Source organism: Aethalodelphis obliquidens, unplaced genomic scaffold (genome assembly GCF_003676395.1).
Source record: "Aethalodelphis obliquidens isolate GAN/ISIS:26980383/991018 unplaced genomic scaffold, ASM367639v1 scaffold18, whole genome shotgun sequence".
In the NCBI taxonomy this organism is placed as follows: domain Eukaryota; kingdom Metazoa; phylum Chordata; class Mammalia; order Artiodactyla; family Delphinidae; genus Aethalodelphis; species Aethalodelphis obliquidens.
In genome coordinates, this window is record NW_020837962.1 from 23,261,046 (window position 1) to 23,283,221 (window position 22,176).

Below are 22,176 nucleotides of genomic sequence, written 5' to 3' on the forward strand. Positions count from 1 at the left end.
GATACCAATCAGTCTGTCATTTCTGGAATCCTGCAGTATCAGGCTGTACTCTTACCAGAGAATGTGATTCTTTACTTTCAGCCCCAGACTCTTCTTTTAGAACAAAAATTGGTGTTCATTATGTTTATGTCTCTTGTGAGAGGGAGAAAACTCTGTAAGGTTAATAGATCCTGATGTCCCTACACTGGAAGTACATGAAGCAGGACAGTCTACTTAGAATAAAGATGTGGTTTTCAATCCTGGGTCTGTCTGGAGACTTCTGTGAAAATACAGTCTCAGTTTCTGGGGCAGGATCCAGGCATCTCCAGTATCAAGCTCTCCAGGAGATTCTGATGCAAGAGGTTGAATTATTGGTGGTAAGTGGTAATTATCAAGCAGTCATGTGCATCAGAATCATCTGGAGGGATTTTATAAACACAGATTCCTGAGCTTCACCCCAGACATCCTGAATCAGCAGATCTGGGAAGGGGCCTGAGAATTTGCATTCTAATAAGCTTAGTGATGCTGATCCTGCCGGCCCATGGATCACACTTAGCACTGGTATAGATGCATATTAAAATCATCTGGGGGAGATTTTAAGATACTCCTGTTCAGCACAATTACCAGCATATTTGGGGGTAGATATGCATCAGTACCAAAGCATCAGTATTTTTTAAAAGCAGGTGATTTCACTTTTCAGCTAAGGTGGGGAACTACTGGTAGAGAGTAATGGTGCATCAATTTTACCCTCAATTTGTAAAGCCAGATGTGGGTGCATGCAACGGTGAAGAGCATCCACTTTGTGACAGGCAAACACAGACGCAAATCCCAGCACAGCCATCAAATAACTGGGGGACAGGGTACACATTACTTAATCCTTCTAAGCCTCAATATCCTCACCTATGAAATGGGTATAATACCAATAGTAATTTCCTCAAAGCAATGAGATCATGAGTTAAAGATTTTGGCTCGAATCTTGACACATAGCAACTGCTCAATAAATGCACATGGACATTATTATTGTACAATTTGTTATTATTACTATTGCTATAGTATAAAGACTTTTACTGAGAATTTCTCCTTGCCACAAAGAATGCTTCTTGGAACTACTTGCTTATGTATGATTCTCTTTATTTTAGAGAGTCTATGTTGTTTGTGTATGTTGGGGGGTGAAGTAGACCTTTAGCATTATTTTCCATATAGACAGCACATTTATCTTTAAGAGGCATTCATCTCTCTGTGAATATGTTTCTCAGATGATTTCCCAAGCACAGGTTTTCAGGACAAAAAGGTATGTTTGGGAGGGTGTAAACTGAAAACATTGAAGTTATATTACACCCGAAAAGCTAAGGAGAGAGACTGCTTTTAAAAATGTCCCCAACCCTATGCCTTTCCTGTGTCCACACTCTTTGTGATGTGAGTGTGGACAGTTCTGTCTGTGATACAGTTCTTCCCATCGGGAGGAGGGGTCTCTAGGCCACCCCTGGACTCTGGGCTGCCTTGTAACTTGCTTTGGCCAATAGAATATGGTGGAAATGATTGGGAACAAGTTCTGAACCTGGACCTCAAGAGCCCTTGCACACTTCTGTTCTCTCTTTTGCTCTTCCGTCTTCATCATGGAAACATGCCAGTCTTGCCTGAAAGAGTATGAGACATAGACAGCAAGGTCAAATCTGCCCAAATGTCCTGACTGAGGCTGCAGATACATGAAAGAACCCAGCCAAGATCAACAAAGTCTCCTGGACAACCCATAGCACACAACAGGTGCATGAAAATTCAGTTTGGGTTAGCAGAACCACCCATTAAACCCATCGAATTATGATAAATAATAATTTAAGCCACTAAATTTGGGGGGTGGTTTATTACATGGCGAGAAGATTGAATAGAAAGAAGAAAGAAAAAAGAGTAAAAATGATGGGGATGGAAAATAATGGAAGACACATTTCACTACTTCCAAAAAAAGTGTTTAGTGTTGGTCTTCTGGACATATTACATATAACATTAATGAACAAACATTTACTTACTTCCACAAAAATAAACTATATTTTATGGCAGCAGTGGAATTAGAATGTCCTGGTCATTTAATGGAAGAATGGTCTTTATTTTGTTTCCTTGTTTGTAATCAGCAACCTGCAGACAAACTCAGGAAGCATCCAGGGGGAGAGACCTCTTGGCGGATTCTGTCCCAGACAAAAGCCAGATAACGTTTCTAGTGTGTCGGTCACAGATGAGGCTAAAGCAATAATAGATTGTGCCAGTTTCCCATTTGGGGCTTATAAGACTTAGCAGGTAGTACAAGTTACAGATCTATATACAAAGTCATCCCAAGTAGTGGGAATTGAGGACAGAGGGCAGTGGGCAAACTATTAATTTTGCTTTTCAAAGAAACTGCCACCAGGAACATGGACACATAATGTTTATCTTCGTAGAGCCATTGGCAAGCCCACAAAGAAAGGTACTTTTAGGTCAGGAGCTAGGGCTACCGTGTCCTTATCAGCACTGAAATCCCAGGTCCACTCCTCAATAGAGAAAATAAGAACAGCCAACCCCCTCCTGTAACACAGCTGTTCTTTTGTAAATATGCTTTAACTGTTCAACCCCATAAGACTTCAGTGCCTACAAATGTATCATCTAATCATTTCACACAAAGCTAAGTTGGTGTTGAATTTCTTTAAAGTGCCCGAATAAATTTGGCAAGCAAGCTTACAGATAGCAATTTGACACATCAAATATTCCATATCGGGATGTGGTCTGTGTGTGCGATTTGACGTAGATAATTTGTGATCGGCAACGTGGAAGACAGGGACAACAAACAAATAACATTGCTCTCTTAGATTAGTTAGGTCACAATGCCTATGACAAGAATGCCTCAACCCCAGGAGTCATTGATTAATATACAGGTAATTTCTAAGTTGTAATGGATAATTTACTGAGCACCTTCTGTTATGTAATGGGATTCTCTGGTGGTCAAAGTAACCAAGATCCATTCCTTCAGAAAAATTGACCTTCAGAAAGGTCAACATTAGAAAGGAAGTCAGACAACATTTAAACAGTTAAACTATAATGGACAAACATTATTAGAGGTGAAGGGCAGAGAGCTAGACTGCAAAAGGACAGCATTAAAGAAATGGTCACTGGGATGTTGGAAATACTTTTGAAGGAAGAGTATGAATTTGCTGACTTGAAAAGTTAAGAAAGGCCACTTCTGACAAGAGACGCAGCTTGTGCAGTATTATGATGCCCCGATGGACCTTTGTATATTTGGGAAACAGTAGTTGCTTGGTACAGCTAGAGGTTAGGCTCACTGGTAAAGGTAGGAGGAGCTGGAGCTGGAGGGTCTGGTCTGGGTCAGATGGTGGATGCCCAAGGTGCCAAGATAAGGATTTTATCCTGGAAGAAATGGAAGAGGGGAAGACTGAAGGCAGAGAGGCCATTGAATGGAATATGGAGGTCGTCTACATCATAGAAGGAGAGAGCCTGCAATAAATTGTTGGCCCCTGCTTGGCAGGAAGCAAGCCCTGAGCCAGGATTTGTGTGCAACTGATTTACAAAGGCATTGCTCACAAAAGAATGCATGAGGAAATATGGGAAGCAGAGCAGAGAAGGCAAAAAACCAAACAAGGATGTGTGCTCAGGAATGGGCTCAGTCTCAGCTTAATCCCCAAATGAGATCTGTAGCATAAATTACACCTCACTCTGTATCACATACCTGTTTGCCATTGGCTAGAAGCTCTACTGGAGGAGACGTGGACTCTGATACACCTCTGGATCTCTCTGTAGGGGACGCACACAGATCCCTGGCTTAGGGCCTGCTTCGCGCTGACCAGGAGCACAATAAGAGTCCATGCCCAAGGACCATCCTCTGAAGGTCAAAAGTGTGAGTTTTTAGAGGCGAGAGCACAGAAGCTGGGCAATGGTGGCACAATGTTGGTAAAAACATGCTTTGGAATCTGGGCAGAGTACCAACAGTATCTATTACACAGTGACAGTGGAGAAAGGGGGACAAAAAACAATCATTTTCAAACTGTGTTTCCAGGAACATTTAATTCTGTGAAATTTCTATAAGTGTTAGCAATGGGAGTGGTGGTTGTAAACTTGAACGTTCTGGATTATACAAAATTAAAGACCTTGTTTACCGTAGGAATTCTCAGATTCTTTGATATCCCAAGAGAAAAATAAAATATGAAGCATTTTCAAGCTCACTTTGGGAAATGCTTGATTGAGGAGGCATTAGGAGTTTGCACTGACTGAAGTAAGGGGGTGATTATAATTGGTGAGGGTGAGGAAGGTATTTGGGGTGACTCTTGTGTTTCTGATTTGCACAGTGGGATGGTACGTCAGGTTGGGAAGTGGTCAATAAGATGATTAGTTCAATCTTGGATTTGTTGGGGTTAAAATCTTTATAGGAAGAATAGAAACCTGTGCTGGGGATTTAGCTTTAGGAGGTATAAATTCAGTCACATTTGTAGATGAGATTATTCAGGATGAGGGTGTAGAGTATAGGGAGAGAAAAGCGCTGAGGATGGATATATGGAAAATATCAGTGTTTAATTGGAAGAAATAAAAGCAGCTCACAGAGTAAATGCATAAAGAAGAAGTAGAACTATTAGAGAACCAAGGAAGAAGAGGCCCAATAACCCAAGAGCTCAAAAATGTCTTTTAGGTTTGGAAACTAGGAAACTAGGTCTCTTGGCATAATTGGAATATTGAGTATGTTTGTTATATTGCAGAGTGTAGAAAGTCTAAGGGGAAGAGAGGAAAGGAAGCAACTGCTCTGAAAACAAATGACTGAAAAGAAAGCAGAATAAAGCAATGAATGGGGGTTTCTCTACAAGGAGAAAGTTGTGTATATGCATACACTTAGAGGAAGGAGATTTTGGAGAATAAATAGTTGAAAATTTAGAAGATAAAATGAGTGACTAATGGAGTGATTAAGACTTTTGAAAAGTGCAAATTAAAGAATTAACTTTGGGAAGGTGGGTAGAAAGATGTTGATGATAGATTGAGGTGATTGCCATGGGAGAGGAACAGGTGAAATGGTTGTAACTAATCTCTTGGTTTTATTTGTGGGGCATGGAGAATTATCCTCTGAGACATTCAGAAGTGTGGTAGGTCTTCTTTCATTCATCAAATGTTTATTGATTTTCAAAAAAAAATGCCGGGTAATATGCTAGGTGCTGGGGTTGGGGGCATTGCACAATATCTTGCACATATAATGATATTTCTTGTTCTGGAGGAGCAGACCTTTTAGAAGAAGAGGCAGACTTTATTGGGAAACTTGTGATAGTTTGGAGTAGATGAAGGATGTTTAGTAGGCTCATTGCATGTCAATGAGCTGAGTGGCATGAAGGATCATGGCAGGACTTTCCCGTGGTGTTCCATCGCACGTTGGCAGGAAGGAAGGGAAGGTTGGAGGGATATAGCTTTAGAATTTTACATGACAGGTTGATGGAACTAAAGATAAGAAAGGAACATAGCTGAAGTAATATATAATGGTGTCACGGGAGGGCAGGCAGAAAGTAGGGAAATGTCTCGGGCTAGCAGAATAATGAGGTCAAAGGACTGATACAGAGAGGTTCAGGGAGTATAAGCCTTAATTTTGTGGTTAGGGAATAGTATTTTAGAGGCAGCTTAACTTCAGGTTCTTGGTATTGTCATGGGAGTGTATGGTTGAAGCTCAGTGGAGGTGAAGATCATTGGAGTTAAAGAGGTTACAGAAATGAAAAGTTCAGACATCAGTGTCACCTGTGATGCTGGCAAGAGTTGGAGCAGGGGGTAATGTCCTCAAGAATGAATGAATGAGTCGATCAACCAATCAAATCTGTCTCATAGGACTCCAAGAATACTAATTTTAAAGCTATATCAGACATGCATATCTAAGACCCTTTAGTCAGTATGAAATACTTTTCTGATTTACCAAACATTAGGCAAGAAATAAGCAGCAATTTTCCACAAAGCAAAACCAGCCTATGGACATTCAAGGACATACCTTCCTTCTTCCTGTATTGTCTGAGTTTATGAACACTGTCAAAAGGTTTGAATTCCTTCCTCCATCGCCTGAAAGTGATGGACATGGGTTTGCTGAGAGGCGTGAGAAAACCACCTCAAGCCCTAGGGCTTTGATAGTACCCATGTCTCTCCGGTCACTGACAGATGATCAGTACTGCTCTATGCAAAAGGGAGGCTCACTGAATTCTGGTTGAAAATAAATGACTTGAGCCATTTGTCAAAATAAGGCAAGAAGATTTCTCCCATCTGAGATGGATGTCTGGTTTATTCATCACTATAATTTAAGGGAAGTCATTTCCTCAGGAAATACCAGATGCTTTGCATATTACAGTTGACCCTTGAACAACACAGGTTTGAACTGCACAGGTCCATTTATACATAGATATTTTTCAATAGTCAATACTACAGTACTGCAACAGTCCATGGGTGGTTGGATCTGTAGATGAGGAAGATGACATGTAGATGTAGATGAGATGTGGATGTAGATGAGATGTGGATACGGAGGGCCGACCATAAATTACACAAGGATTGACCCCCATGGTTGTTCAAGAGCCAAATGTATTTGACTATTCCCAACAGTTCAGAGAGGCAAATTTACATGGCAAGGGGCAGGGAACACCAAATACACACCATATGGAATGAGATGAATAGTGATCTATCTATTGTCGCTTCATGATACTGATTCTTGTTTATATCTCTCAGAAGCTTCTTCCATGTCATCCATGTCATCCTTTCCCACTTAGTCTGAAGGACCCTCATCAAGTGACAATAACAGCTAACAAATTCTTGGATAAGATCACCCAAATTCTACAACCTGACCGAGGATGTGTGGAACTTGAGCCAGGTGATTTTGTTACATTATTTTGACCTTTCCAACAGCCCTAAAAAATGGTTATTACTATCTCAGTTTTATGAATTAATAAATTGAGGCAAAAGCAGCACAAAAGTTAGCAACAAACAAACAAATCACAATTCCATCCACTGTTTCATCTCATGTAAACAATTGGCTCCAAAAAACAAATTTAACGGACGTAGGATGGGTTCAGTACACCACCATGACACGGGTTGGAAACAGTTAATGCTTGTCAACATGATAGGAAGAAATGATGACTTGGAATCTGTAGGAATCAAAGACTATAAGAATTTAACATGTGTAAGCAAATTCCAGCAGGAGGCTGCCATGAATGGCTCTCTAGCCACCAGCCATGGAATGAGAAGAGGGCCAGGAAAATTTGCCTTTTCATGACTGCCTTCAGTGTTACAGCAAATTGTAAATAGATTTGGAAAGCTAGTGGATTTATTATTAAGCTTTTCTGCAATATTTTTTCATAGGGGAAAAAACATAGAATCTAATGTCTCCACAACATACATGGCTCTGCTCCCAGGGCCACCAGCTTAGCAAAATCTTTCCTGCTTCTCTCAGAAGCTGAGATTGATTTCTCTCCTCAGGGTGCAGTGCAGAAAAAATATTTTTAGGCTGAAAAATTCCTTCAATTCAAAAGCCAAGGGCTAGGGCTTCCCTGGTGGCACAGTAGTTGAGAGTCCGCCTGCCAGTACAGGGGACACGGGTTCATGACCCGGTCCGGGAAGATCCCACATGCCGCGGAGCAGCTGGGCCCGTGAGCCATGGTCGCTGAGCCTGTGCGTCCGGAGCCTGTGCTCCGCAACGGGAGAGGCCACAACAGTGAGAGGCCCACATACTGCAAAAAAAAAAAAAAAGCCAAGGGCTGAATAAATAGATGGGAGCTCTTTGATATGCAGCTTGATATGAGAAGGAATAAGAGTTTGGGAAGACATCTCTCTGGTCAGAGAGGAGTGGCTGTGAAGACTGAGTTTCTTTAGGGAAAAAAATTCCAGTGAAAAATAGTTCCATTTCCTAAAGATCAAATATAAAGAGAATCACCAATAGTAAACTGCTGGGCTTACCTTGTATTTTTTGTTCTTGCCATGTACAGATAGAGACAGATGGAACATTTTGAAAGGTTGGCCTAGGGCCTGAGGTCTAGAGCCCTCACCATTTGACGCAATTCCCAAGCTATACATTCTCTTTTTTCCACCCAGAAAGAACATATTATTCTTGAAATCTGACATGTTTTCCATTTTATGAAAAATAATACTGAAAACCATGTATCAGTCATGGTTTAATTAGAGAAGCAGAACCACTAGGATTATATATATCCATAAAAATGGGGATTTGTGGGCTTGCCTGGTGGCGCAGTGTTGGGAGTCCGCCTGCCGATGCAGGGGACACGGGTTCGTGCCCCGTCCGGGAGGATCCCGCGTGCCGCGGAGCGGCTGGGCCCGTGAGCCATGGCCGCTGAGCCTGCGCGTCCGGAGCCTGTGCTCCGCAACGGGAGAGGCCACGACAGTGAGAGGCCCGCGTACCGAAAAAAAAAAAAAAAAAAAAATGGGGATTTGTTACAGGAATTTGACCTGTAACAACTCATGTGGCAACTCATTAAACTGTCTCTGTTAAGACTTTGTTTTTGTATCTGATGCTAAACTTCCCAGGGCAGGCAGTTGGGAAAAGAAGATAGAGGTAAAGTGGCGGAGATGAAGGGCAAGCAGAGCTCACAAGGAAAGACTGGGACCATGGCAGTCTTCTTGGCTCTCATCTTGGTGGTGAGGGTGTCCTGCAAAAGCTGGAGTTTTGTCATGAGCTAAACACACATCTGGCCTAAGAGTTGGAGAGGTTGAAGGAAAATCCAGGAGAAGGTGGACCAGTTGCAAGCCCAACTGCTACCCCACAGCAATAAGGTGAACTGGTACGTTAATGACAAGGTGTGAATCACAAAAGCATCTTTTCCAACCTTCCAAGAACAATAGCATACAGCTGATGCATCACCTCTGACCTCCAAATCTTGTATGAAACTATCTCTGATGGCCCATCTAACTAGGAACATAGAGGAAGGGAGTTCTGGGAGGTGTAGTTCAGCCCAGCCAAGTGGTTACATTACAAAGCCATCACACCATCTTCACGAAAGCACACTGACCCTTGCCGCAATGTAGACTATAAAACTAGGAGCTGAGCTATAGAATGAGAGGGAGTGATTCCGTAACTGAAGGCAAGTGGCATGGCCAAATCCAAGGAGAGACCCACAGTTTTATCAGGCAACCGACTCTACACAACTGTTCTCAAGACCCATCATGCCTCTTCCCACAAATGCTTCCTCAATTTTCTCTCCAAAACCAAGGGATAAAAACACACACCTTTAGCCATTGTCAGACATGCACAGAGTAAGCCAATATAAAGAATAGGGAAGGAGACAAAACATCCAAGTTCTCTGAGACATGACAGCAGTTCATTTTTCTTTAGCGGCATTTGTAGACATTACCCATTTTTCTTCTAGAGGTTTATAATTAGACCAAGTTCTAGCTTCCTCTTCTGGTAAAATATTTATATCAGTTGATTTGAAGGCTTTTATAACACTGCCCATTAATAACCCAAACTCTGTCAGGCAGTATAATCCATTAGGAAGTGAATACACATTTGATATACGTATAATATAGGATGCAACCTGAGGTGTTTGTGTCATGAAAATACCAAAGACACATTAGGAAGAAAGACTCCTGTAGTCTGGTTGACCAGGATGAGTATATGCATGCAACACAACCCCAGTTGTGATGAAACATTTCAGGCATTTAAAAATATCTCCTAAAATGACTTTGCAAGTACTGTGTGTGTGTGTGTGTGTGGGTGTGTGTGTGTGTGTGTGTGTGTGTGTGTGTGTTAGTGCCAATTAATGTATGAATGAACGAAAGGATTTCCTCAGGGTGGGGGATAATAACCTCGAATCTTGTTTGAAAGTGGCAAAGAACTGGAAAAGGAACCAGATGGGACATTATAGTAGAAGTAAAGGCAAGAGAAGGAGAATCTTACTGGGGAAGAAAAGAATCTGGGCTGAAGAGAAGGATTAACAAGTGAGTAAATGGTACCTCCTACAAGGAGGCTAAGAAATCTGGGTTGTATATAGCAGACAATAAGGAGACATTTGTGGAGTTAGGGATGACTTGCTGAAAATGTCAAATGAATATAGCAGCTGATGACAGAAAGGAAGTTCCAGAAAACTAGAAGCTGAAGAGCTAGTGCTAAAATCCAGTTAATGAGGAAAATAGGGGCGCTATTTAAGGATGTGACATTGAAACAGTAAAGTAAGCATCCATGAGTCACTAAGCAGAAAAAAACTTGCCATCAAACAGTCAGCAAATAACACTGATCTCCTCCAGTGCTCTCAACTCAGGACCAGGAGCTGGGGGACGCACTTCCGAAAACATAGCCTCTCTCTATTTGACGGAGGTCCAGGCTAACAGACCTCCAGTTAAGAGAAGGACCTTCCTTTCTCCAAAGAAATGGACTGTGTTAGAGAAATAAGGAGAACTTCCAAGGGAAAGAGTGGTTGTTCTCCATGTTAAAGATTGGATTTGATTGGAGCATGACAGATTTTAGTTTCCAAAGATGCTCACACCTACGCCCACATCTATGTCCACACTTATGTCTCTCACGTCACATGCTCTTCTTACAATAAGACACTGACACTCTTCCATGGCGAGGTGGGGTCCATGCTCCCCTTCCGGGTCTGTGACTATGACAGAATTGATGCTGCGTGACTTCAGAAGCAAGATCACAAAAGGCAATATAGTTTCTAATTTGCTCTTTCTTTTGGGACACACGCCTTGGAATCCCCAAGTTGTTATATAAAATATCCACCTGTCTGAAGCCACCATACTGAAGGGACCATTTGGGCAGATCACAAATTTGCAAAGAGATGCCTAGGGAGCTCCAACTGTTCCAGCCCTCAGTTGTTTGAGTCTTCTCAGGCCAGGTGCCAGGTGTATAAGTGAGTGAACCTGGACGATTCCAGCCCCAATCTTGGGCTGCTCTAGCTGATGCTCTGTGGGGCCAGCCTTTGAGTCTTCCAGCTCAGAACCCAGACCTGAGCAAAGATGAGCTGTTCTCACAGTGCTTTGCCCAAATTCCTGGCCCAGAGGATCCATGAAAATGTTAAAATCTTGTTTTACAACACTAAGTGTTTGGGACAATTTGTTACACAAACTTTGAGGACTTTGGGGCTATAGGGAGAACACAGGTTGATAGAGAAGATGAAAATATATGTCCAACACAAGTTGGAGTGATGCAGAATAGTTTTACACAAATAGTAGTAGCTTTCGTAGTAGTAGCATTGCTCGTGATGGTAGAAGTTGTAGAATTAGTCAGTAGCTAATGCATGTAATCTAAGTGTCACAGACATGTTCTTTCACCTACTCCCTAAAAAATGAGAATGAGGATACTATTTTCATTAACTTCATTTTACAGAGGGGAAAACTGAAGTGCAAAGAGATGAAAGAACTTGTCCAAGGTACCTGTAAGTGGTGGAGACCAGTTCCGGGTAATCTAGTTTCAGAATCTGCACACTTACCACTTGAGTACCTGGGTAAAGGTTTGGAGGTAACAGGAATCTTAACACTACCAATAAATAAAATAACAATTTTAAAACTAATAATAACTAGCATTTATTTAGCACTTCCTCAAGCTGTCTGCCAGGTATCATACTAAGAGATTTAAATGAATTGTCTGAATAAGTGATGCAGGTTGGATAGCTGGCTAGGAGTAGAAATGAGCCCAGTGGCCTGAAATAGACTCTTTATTGGGAACAAAAGAGACAGGCTAGAGAAATTACTTCTCCTTAGTCATGAACTTTGGAATCTACTTAAAATGATGCAGAAGAGAAATGTAAGGTCATCAAAAGCTCCATAATCAGAGGTGCAGTTGGGACTATAACAGGATTAGCAGTGTAGACTGAAATAAATCCAAGTGCTCCGAATCACAGAGAATCTATGTGGCACGTGAGCATTCATCACTCATGAAAGTCCTTTTATTTTAAGCAGACATTCTCAATAACTTTGAATCTCACTAGAAGAGAATCCAATAAAGACCCAGCCTGCAGGCTTACTTTATAAAACGTATTATTAATATCCAGTGATGCAACATTCATTGTGAGTCTCTCATAATAATTCTCAGGGCTAGAATAAAATTAAGTTCTTTCTCTCATTTAGTACAGGAACTCTCAAAAATGAAAACAAGTGCAAATGTGTGGCTTGCCCACATTCTCTTTCTGCTATCAGACGTTTATTGGACAAATCAAAGCCTTCTCACGAATAAGCGTGTACTGCAAGATGAAATCCGGGAAGAAGGAGTAAGGGATGTTCTCCCTACAATATATGCAGTTTTTCGTAAAACGTTACCATAACGGTGATTTCATCATCACCTGTGTTTCATCTATGCAGTGCCATTTGGATTTGGATTAAATTCTGATCTCCTAGAAGACAAGTGCTGTCCCACTGAATATATTCTCTTTAGTCCTCAACCAAGGACTTTATATGGGAAAAGGCTTGATATTGGGGGGAATAGTGATGGTGGTAGACACAATAGCACTTTTACCCACAGCCATGCCCTCCTTCAGCCTCGTAACATAATGCAGACTCTCCAAATCAACTATGTGCCCAGACCTAGGAAACAGATCTTGATGGCCCGGAGCCAATTCTAATTACCCTCTACCTCTTTACTCCTCTCCGCTCTACCTACCAATATAAAAGGACATCCAGGAAAGATTTATCCCCAGATAAAAAGACAACCCCTTTCTCCCAACACAGTTCTTCCTTCCTTCCTTCTTGGCATGCTATGGCAAAGAAATGCTAGAGTGGCCACCTTGCAACCATCTGGAGAGAGGATAATAAGTGATGGTGATGGGTTGGAGGACCATTGTAAGTTAGAAAGAACCTGGGTTCTGGATGGCATCGCCAAGCCACTGACTCTGCCCTGGACCATCCACCTCCAGACATCTTGTTTTCCACTTCCTGACACCTTGTTTTAAGTCACTCTTGGTCAAGTTTAACATTGCTTGTGATCAACTACATCCTGAAGGATACAATGCTGCCCTAAGAATACAAATAAAGATTTTCAGTGAAACCAATGTTCATGAAACATGAATAAGAATTGTATCTCAAAGTATACAGCCCCTATAGGTTTTCATGAAATATCAGGAACTCAGAACATACACTAGTCCTTCTTATAGCATCACCTTCACTCCTGGGGCAATTTCCTTGTACTGGGAAACTTTAACTTTAAACTTTAAGTATGCAGATTTTCCCTAGGATACAGTGAATAGAGCACATCACTCCTAGCCTATTTTGTGGGGTGTTATGTTGCTAGAAGATGGAAAATGAGTCAGGGGAAAGAGATGTCGCCAAGGAATCTCAAAATCATCATGAACATATAAGGGAAGGGAGCACTATACCGCAGTGGTTAAATAGTTGAGATGGTAGGAAAGAAAACAAGTTTAATTCCAGCTGTGTCACGTACTGTCTTCTTTATGCAAATTTCTTTACTTCCGTAAGTTTCCATTTTCTCCTCTGTAAAGTGAAAATGATAGTAATGATTACATAATTTGGTTATTCTGAGGATTAAATGAAGTAATGTTCTTACTACAGTGACTGGCCTATAACACATATTCAATATGGCAGGCGTGGCTTTACAAAATCAAAATGTATTTCCCAACAAAGAGGTGTCTCTGCTAGGATTAGTCTTTTATCCTTTCATCTCCAGGCGGAGGTGGACTCCTCTCATTCTCTTTTTTTAAGCCCTTGAAAGTTGACTTGGGCAACTTTTCACTTTCCTCTCGGTGTTTATGATGAATGGTTGGCTTGACCTGATGTCATCTTTGAAAAAAAATATTAGGGAGTGTAGAGAGTTTCCTAATATTCCTTGCCGTGGTCCTTGCCTCCTTTGTGATACAGACCTGATAGCACCAACTCTTAAATCTCTCACTGGGGCTTCCCTAGAAACCAAGGAAATGATCAGAGAAGGCAGTTCCAAAGTAACATTGATTTGTTTTTGGCTCACTGCCTGGTGGTTCATGACTCCCCTGCCTAATTTTGTTTATATCAGTATTTGTAAACAGGAAGCTAAAGGATCTAGTCGCCCCTGCAGATATTGTGTGTGTGTTTCAGAACTGTGTTTTGTTTAAAACTCTTAGCTTTGTACACTGAATGCTTTTGTGAAGCATTGGCTTTCTGATTTGTTCTGCTCAAAGGGTGGTCCACGGACCAGTAGCATCAGAATCACCTAAAACTTGCCGGAAGGCAGGTTCCTGGCACACCCCTCACCTACTGAAGCAGAATCTCTAAGGGCTCAGTACCTGGGCTCTATCAGGGGCTCCACATGACTCTGATTCACACTTAAATTTGAGAACCCCTGCTCTCTTTCACTGCAGTGTTTCACTTTCTACTCTTCATACTATATTTTTCTCCTTCACATCACCTATAGGCAATTGACTAGGAAGATCCCTGGTTTAATCTATGAACCTATAATGATTTTTATTTATACATTTTCTCTGTACCATTCACAAACTTGCCATGTACCTACAGTATATAAATAATTCCTTAGTACACAGCCAGGCACAAAAATAGACCCCAATCCAGCTAGGAGTCATAGACCAAGTCATAATTCCAGAAAGAAAGAAAGGCCTGTTTGAACTTTCTTGGGAAGCGAAAGTGCCGTAAGTTAGAAGAGAAAATCTATTACGTTAAATTAATCGGAACTACAAATATGGAAAGAAGAGCAATGTACGGGATTTGAGGGTGGACAGAATTTTCTCTAACCTGACTAAGCAGATAATTTTATCTAAAAGTGGGTAAATTGTAGGGTACATTATGCTCTGAACCTTTAACACATGTTTATTTCAAGAATCTGAGTCTTGCCTCTCCCACCCCCTCACACAGATGGAAGACACGTTTTTCTCCCCTCCACCACACGAACATTCTCTGAAAACACCATGTCACCGTTAGAAGCTCCCAATTTTCAAAATAATATTCCATAGGCCATCAGGAGCTACCATTGTGCTTTAAAGACACCTCTAATTAATAAATGGCTGTTTCAAAAAAGTCTTAAATAGCTAAACAGATACAGGGAAGATCCAGTGTTTGCCACACAAGCAATCAAACAAATTGATGAACAGGAAGAAAATGACTATGGAATGAAAATTGTTCTATTATTAACCAGCAATCTGCATATTTTCCCCCAATTAATGCTTACAATGGGATGTGAGTCAGTTGAAACCTAATTACTGGCATCTCACTTTGTTGATTAGCCCAGCAACAGTCACTGTTCCTGCTTCATTTGCATGGACCCTGCAAAAACCACCCAGCGGGATGTCAGTCACTGCTTTGCTACCAGAAGTCTGGGCTGTAGCTGGAACTTTCTGGTGAAATGTACACCACTTCCCTGTCACTCTGCTGAGTAAATATTCTGTCATTCACAGCTCTAACTCACTGAAGAGGAAGGCATGTCTCTTGTAAAGATTTTTCTGGGAATTATTCCTATACATGGTTCAGTGAAGTACTTTGGGGGTAGTTTCCAGAACGTGAATAAGAGTAAATCCCTGGGGCTTCCCTGGTGGCGCAGTGGTTGAGAGTCTGCCTGCCGATGCAGGGGACACGGGTTCGTGCCCCGGTCCGGGAAGATCCCACATGCCGCAGAGCGGCTGGGCACATGAGCCATGGCCGCTGAGCCTGCCTCTGGAGCCTGTGCTCCGCAACAGGAAAGGCCACAACAGTGAGAGGCCTGTGTACCGCAAAAAAAACAAAAAACAAAAAAACAAAAGTAAGTCACTGGTGGTGCAGTTGTTAAGAATTCACCTGCCAGTGCAGGGGACACAGGTTCAATCCCTGGTCCAGGAAGATCCCACATGCTGCAGAGCAACTAAGCCCATGCGCCACAACTACTGAGCCTGCGCTCTAGAGCCTGCATGCCACAACTACTGAGCCTACGCACCACAACTACTGAAGCCCACGCACCTAGAGCCTGTGCTCCACAACAAGAGAAGCTACCGCAACGAGAAACCTGCGCACCACAACAAAGGGTAGCCCCTGCTCACCACAACTAGAGAAAGCCCACACAGCAACGACAGACCAAAAAAAAAAAGAAAAGAGTAAATGTGGAGGACCTGAGTTCTATAGCTGGTGTCTATCATCTTATTAAATGAACAAACAGCCATATAAATAAGCAAACAAAAACACTTCCCAATGAGCAATGGCACTCCTAATTTCTCCACAACCCTGGGAATAGCTAGCCCAAGTAATGTTACCTTCATGGTCTAGGATAGGGGTTGGCTAGTCTGTGACACAGTGGCGGGAACACCGGCCTTGCCTGCTTGTCTGAACTCCCATTGCACTTAACTTGGGTAAATCCAAACAGCCTCCCCTGAAATACTGCATCAGGAGTCCTAGCTCCCATATTAATCAGGCTGTTCAATGCTTTTGTTTGTCCACTCAGCTCTCCTGAGCTTTCCCCAAATTAGCTACTCTAGCCTGCTCCATTTTCCTCCCCACAGGAGAGCTCCCCACCCACTTAAATGAAAAAATGAAAATTGGTGGGGAAGCAAAGGTATCTTACCTTCCTGTATGTGCTCTGATGATATCCTCATTTGCACTCTTCTGTTCCTCATTTCTTTCATCTAATCATTCACACAGGGCTAGAAAGTCTGTCCTTAGTTTCTCTGGAATTTACCCACTGCTGACAACCCCCTGGTTAGAGCCATAGATATGAACAGAGAGCTGGCAGGTGTGGGCAGAGTTAGGTGATGTCCAGGGCATGAGAAGTGTGTCAGCACATCTGATAAGCAGGGCTACTCCATCTGAGCTGTCTATCTCTCAGGCTGGGAACTTGCCAGCCCCCTCATCCTGTGCACCATGGCCCACCTATGGCCCCCTGCTGGCATTGCTTTTCTGTGCTGGGCTTGCCATGACCTCAGCGGCCCCTGGACTTGTGCCTTCTCTGCTTGGAGTCCTTGTCTTCAGCTCCTTACATCCTACTCTTCCTTCAGGACTCAGCTCAGATGTCACCCCTCTGAGAGGTCTTCCCTGACCCTATGGGTCATCTTAGGTGCCCCTCTCCTATGCAACACTGAACCTTGGGCTCACCAATTCCAGTAGGCTTGTGAGCCACTTGTACTCCATGACAACAGCCCAGTATTTTGTTGTTGTGAATTCTCTTCACCTAAACCCTGATTCAGGGCAGGATCTTTTCTTCTAAATCCCTACGATTCCTACCAGTAGGCACAGTGCTGACCACCAGATAGGATTCAGTACATAATTCATTAAGAAGTAGGTAGATGTGGAGTCACAAGTCCCAACTTTGCTGTTCTCTAGCTGTGTGGACTTGAGAAATTCACTTCATCTTTCTGAATTTTAGTGTTTTCATTTCTGTGAGAAATTTCTAAATGGTTTTCCATCCCCATTTCGTTGGTTTTCCATCTCTCTCTCAAATGACCTAAGAAAAAGACATTTAGCCTGAAGCCAGGCATAGAAAACTTTAGTTCAAAACCAGGGCAGTCTCCTTGATAAGATCATTGGTGAGGTTTTCTCAATAAGGTTGTGGAATCAAATTCTTTTGAGGAATTCTTTATCCGTCTTGGGTTCGATTCACAAGAAAATGCATAATGGGTTGGAGGAGAGAGTAACTCTTTATCTTCCCAAAGATCATCTTGAAAAAGATCTTGAAGTGTATTCTAGTTTAGCCCATTTCATTTTACAGGTAGAAGAACAGAAGTCTCTGGATCTGGAATTTTTGTGAACATTTTTGTAGAATCTTGCACAAAATGTACCATTGCCAGCTATAAAGGAAAAAGCCATGCCCCTTAGTGGTGAGGAAAATACTGCCTTTGTGGTTTGCAACTTCTGAAATTTATTTTGAAAAGATGATCAGAATAAAAGAATAGGGACCATCAGAAAGGCTGCAGAATGTTTACTCAGTTAAAAAAAAAAAAGTACAGTGTCTATCTGGAAAACAACATAGGTATTTCATCAAAGAAAATGTATTCGTTTAGTAAAATGTGGGCCTCTATAAAGAAGTATAGATTTTCTTACCAACTGACCTTAAAAAAGAGTGACTCCAGGGAACAGAATGTAGAATGTAATGATGTCAAGTCATGGGGGCATGCAGTCTTATCATTTTCTGATGAGGGATTTTTTAATGTAATCATAGTGGTGAGTTGCAATCTTGCCCAGGCAATCCAAGCAATAACCCCAGCTCAGCTCCAGCCCCTTCAGATGTGCGTGTGTGGTGAGGCTGTTAGTATTGACATTCCATATAACCTCAAATATTGCTTCTTTGCTTTAGGATGGATTGATAGCAGACGTTATACACTGGAGGAAATGTTTAATGAACTCGATTCTTATTTTCTATAACTCTCTAATCCTGAAACACTGACGCATTTCACCCCGAGATGTGTGCAGGTAATTTTTCCCCCCACTGGCACACAAAGCAGTGGGGAGTGGGACTCATCTTAAATTGCTGGTAAGAAAGGGAAACAGCGGCCCACTTTTCAGTAACTTTTGTACTTGTCAATCCAGGAACATTCTGGTTAGTGTGCTGGGAGTTGATCCTAAAATAACCAGTGTGCCTCTGAATTGTCAGTTGTTACAATAAAATCCTGTTACACAGTGACAAAGTAATATCTGATAAGTTGCTTTAGAAAGATAGTTTAATGTAGCTTCCAGTATATAAAATAAAATCAACGTAGGGCATTGATGTATCAATTTATAGAGGACTCCTTGTGGAAAATATAAGAATAAATACAATTAACATATCCCAATAGGGGTTTGTAAAGTACTTTAACATAATTTGTTCCTTGAACTTCGGTGAATGTCAGCTCTAGGCTTTCCATTAATTTATTTAGCAAACAGAAAGAATGATCCCACAGAAAGAATAGCTTTCATGCTTTTCTTTTCTTCCCCTCCTGAGCTATTCTCAGACCTGAATCAGAAGCTGTCGCTGGGATAAAGGTCTGGGGAGTGTGTGAGGGTGTCCTCCAAGCCAATCTGCTAGCAATCTGGAGGGACTGTCAGGCAGATTTCCCTGTGGTTCTTTCTCCCTGGTAGAATCAGTTTACACAGAAGCAGTTTGTTTGTTCCAATTCTGTTTTGAAATTTCCAGTTACTGGAGGGTCACAATCTGGACACGATGCCTTCTTGGACAAAGGACAGACAGAGGGAACTGGAATAGCACAAAGGACAGCATCACCAAAATGCTGAGGTGCGGGCCCCCCAGCTGCCTTGTCTGTTGGGTGTCAATCCAAAAGTTGATTTCTCTGGGCTTTCTGGCTCTTTCATTTCACTCTGTTGATGGACACTGAATTGCTCTCTACTCAGCTCTATTGTTTGTTTGATGACTGAGGTTATTTGCTGCATGTGACACATTCTTCGTAATTAGCCCACCACCTCCTCCTAAACAGCCCTGTAGGAGCGTCCTCTGTTTCTCCGTACAAAGAAGCACTTTCAGAGCTACTGCGACGTGGCCCTTGCCCTGCTTTTAGAGGTGTCATCGCTCTGTCTCTGAGGTGACCTTCTCCAGGCTGAGGGCGTACCCTTAACCGTTCCAGGTGAGCCATCTGTGCACAGCCCAAGGCCAACCGAGTGCTTGCCAGACGTCACAGGGAGGATTCCATTTCCTGTCTGATATGATCCAACATATGGCTAATTTCTGGTTGGGCTGCTCAGAATAAGGAAAGCATTTTTCCCTGGGGGAAGAACAATATGAAATTTAGTAAAAACTAACTGTATTCCACTTTCGAATCCTGGTATTTACAGCCTGGTGCCACTTCCGGTTTCCAGGATTCTGTTGCCTTGGTCGGGTCTTGCGAGAGACAGAGCTGGGATGGCAGAGTTAGCCACAGGGCTCTGCCTGCTTGTTCTCAGGACTTTAACCTTTCCTCCGCTGGGGGCTGTTGCCAGGACGAACCAGGTGTTATCGACTGAGAGAGGGAAGACTGGGCTTTGGTGTTGATGGATCTGACACCATGTGAACAATGTGAAGTTCCGTGCAAAACATCTAGTAACCTTGTACCTCTTATTCTTTTTTTTTTTTTTTTTTGCGGTACGCCGGCCTCTCACTGTCGCGGCCTCTCCCACCGTGGAGCACCGACTCCGGATGCGCAGGCTCAGCGGCCATGGCTCATGGGCCCAGCTGCTCCGCGGCATGTGGGATCTTCCCAGACCAGGGCACGAACCCGCGTCTCCTGCATCGGCAGGTGAACTCTCAACCACTGCGCTACCAGGGAAGCCCTACCTCTTATTCTTAATCAGGAACTTGAAGACATTGGGGAGTAGGTACAGGACACTGGTGCACATAGCGGAGGAAGTGGTGACTGTGGAAGGTGTTACCTGAGGAGACCGGGAATGAGGAGCTCAAACTCAAGGTCACAAGTCAGCTGGAGAATCTTCATGTCAGAACCTTCATTGGAAAGACTGAGAAACAAAACACGAGTTTCTTTTCTTCGGCTGCCTCCCTAAATATTTTCCCATCTGAATGATAATTGAGTCTGGGGGTTTTGCTTGCCTATTTGCTTCCTCATCAAAAGCTTCAAGCTTTACTATTTTTGGAATCTGTACTTGTGAAACCCCTGGGGTAGAAGATCTATGGGATATTTTTCTCTGACTTAAGTATGTAGGAACCTGTGAGAAATTTTGATCCTAGCTTGCCTCTACCTGGGCCGTAGGAAAACCAAAGCAAAATATAACTGCTGTGTCCTCTTGGTGAAATAGTTGGTCTCACCTCTCGTTTTTCGATTTCCTCAGTAGCGTTGGGGCCCAGGGCAGGCAGCCCTATATGTGCCTCAATGGCATATTGATTTGTGTGTGTGTGTGTGTGTGTGTGTGTGTGTGTGTGTTAAATAAGGTTTATTGTTAGCTTTATTGCCTATAGTCTATAAGATAGATGCAACTTTACCATGCCTTTGAAGCAGGATATATTTCTTCAAAAAAAAAACTGATCAAAACTTTCCATACATATAGTTCTATATGATAGATTACAGTGCCACACTATTGTTACATAATTATAGAAACACTATAGAACCCAAGAGCACAGGGTAAGCATAAGAAAATCAATCCTGAGCCATCTGAACAAAATGATTGGATGAATCCTTTTAGTATAAGTTTAGAAAACATGGAGGTGGGAAAACACACATGCACCGTTCAGTCATGGGCAAAGTACATTACATATCTGTTCCTTGATAGACACAGGAGCGGGTAAATGGTGAATTTCAGACACATGCACACTCGCTCATGCTTGCATTTTCTTCTCCTGCTTCTCTGCCATCCCTGAGACATTCACTCCCACCCCTTCCCAAAAGAAAAGATCAAGCACTAAGTCCTAGGTAACCCCACATCTGCCTTGCTGAAGAACATTGTGACTGCTAGAATAAGAGTGTATTTTATTTTGAATTAAAGTCACTTAAAAAATGGCCCACACAAGGAAGACACTCTGACCCTCCTTTCTAGCTCCCTGAAAGCAGGAAATAAATCTCTTCTGTGAAAGATACACTCCCTGCATCTGGAGATAGAAGGATCCCCTTATCACCAAAGATATGGAATTCAAGGTGGAGAAGCCTACATAAACAAACCTTGTTACTTCTTTAATTTACTACTCAAGCCCAAACTCTGTTTAGATTTTTCACTAATTAAGCACCCCAAACTTAAGTTTCTTTGTCCTGTCAATTTCTTATAAATTTATTGTTCTTTATCTAAAAGTATAAAAACTGGCTGCTTTGGCCACTTATTAGTTCCCACTTCTATGAGACCCCCAGACACACGATTAAAATTTGTTTCTTTTTCTCCTGTTAATCTGTCTTATGTCAGTTTTTTTTATTACTTCAGCCACAAGAACTCAAAAGTAGGGAGGGGGAAATCCCCCCCGCCCCGACAGCAGAATCATGGTTGCTTGGTTGTTTTAGTTAAATACACAGTCCCAAAGCTAAGTTATTTTAAATAAATAAATAGATAAATGTTGGAAGTTTCCACTAGATAAAATATTAAGTATGAAATCCAGTCAGTACAAGATGGTAAGATTGTGGGCTCTGATTCTGGAAATAAGGAAGGATTTTGACTCATGGGGCACTGCTCTGATACTCCACATTGTACCAGGGGCAGGTGAGATTCTCGTGGATAATTCCCAGTGTCTGCGAGATTGGCTCTAAAAATCACCATGAATATGAAAAGCTTTGAGAGTCAGAGACACTGATCATGTGCCAAGGCTCTCCACGGGCAGGAAAAAGTAATCAATTTGTGAGAATGAAGTCGAAGATACAGAATAAAGCAAGAATCCTTGATCTCGAGAGGAACAGATGCCCTCCATCC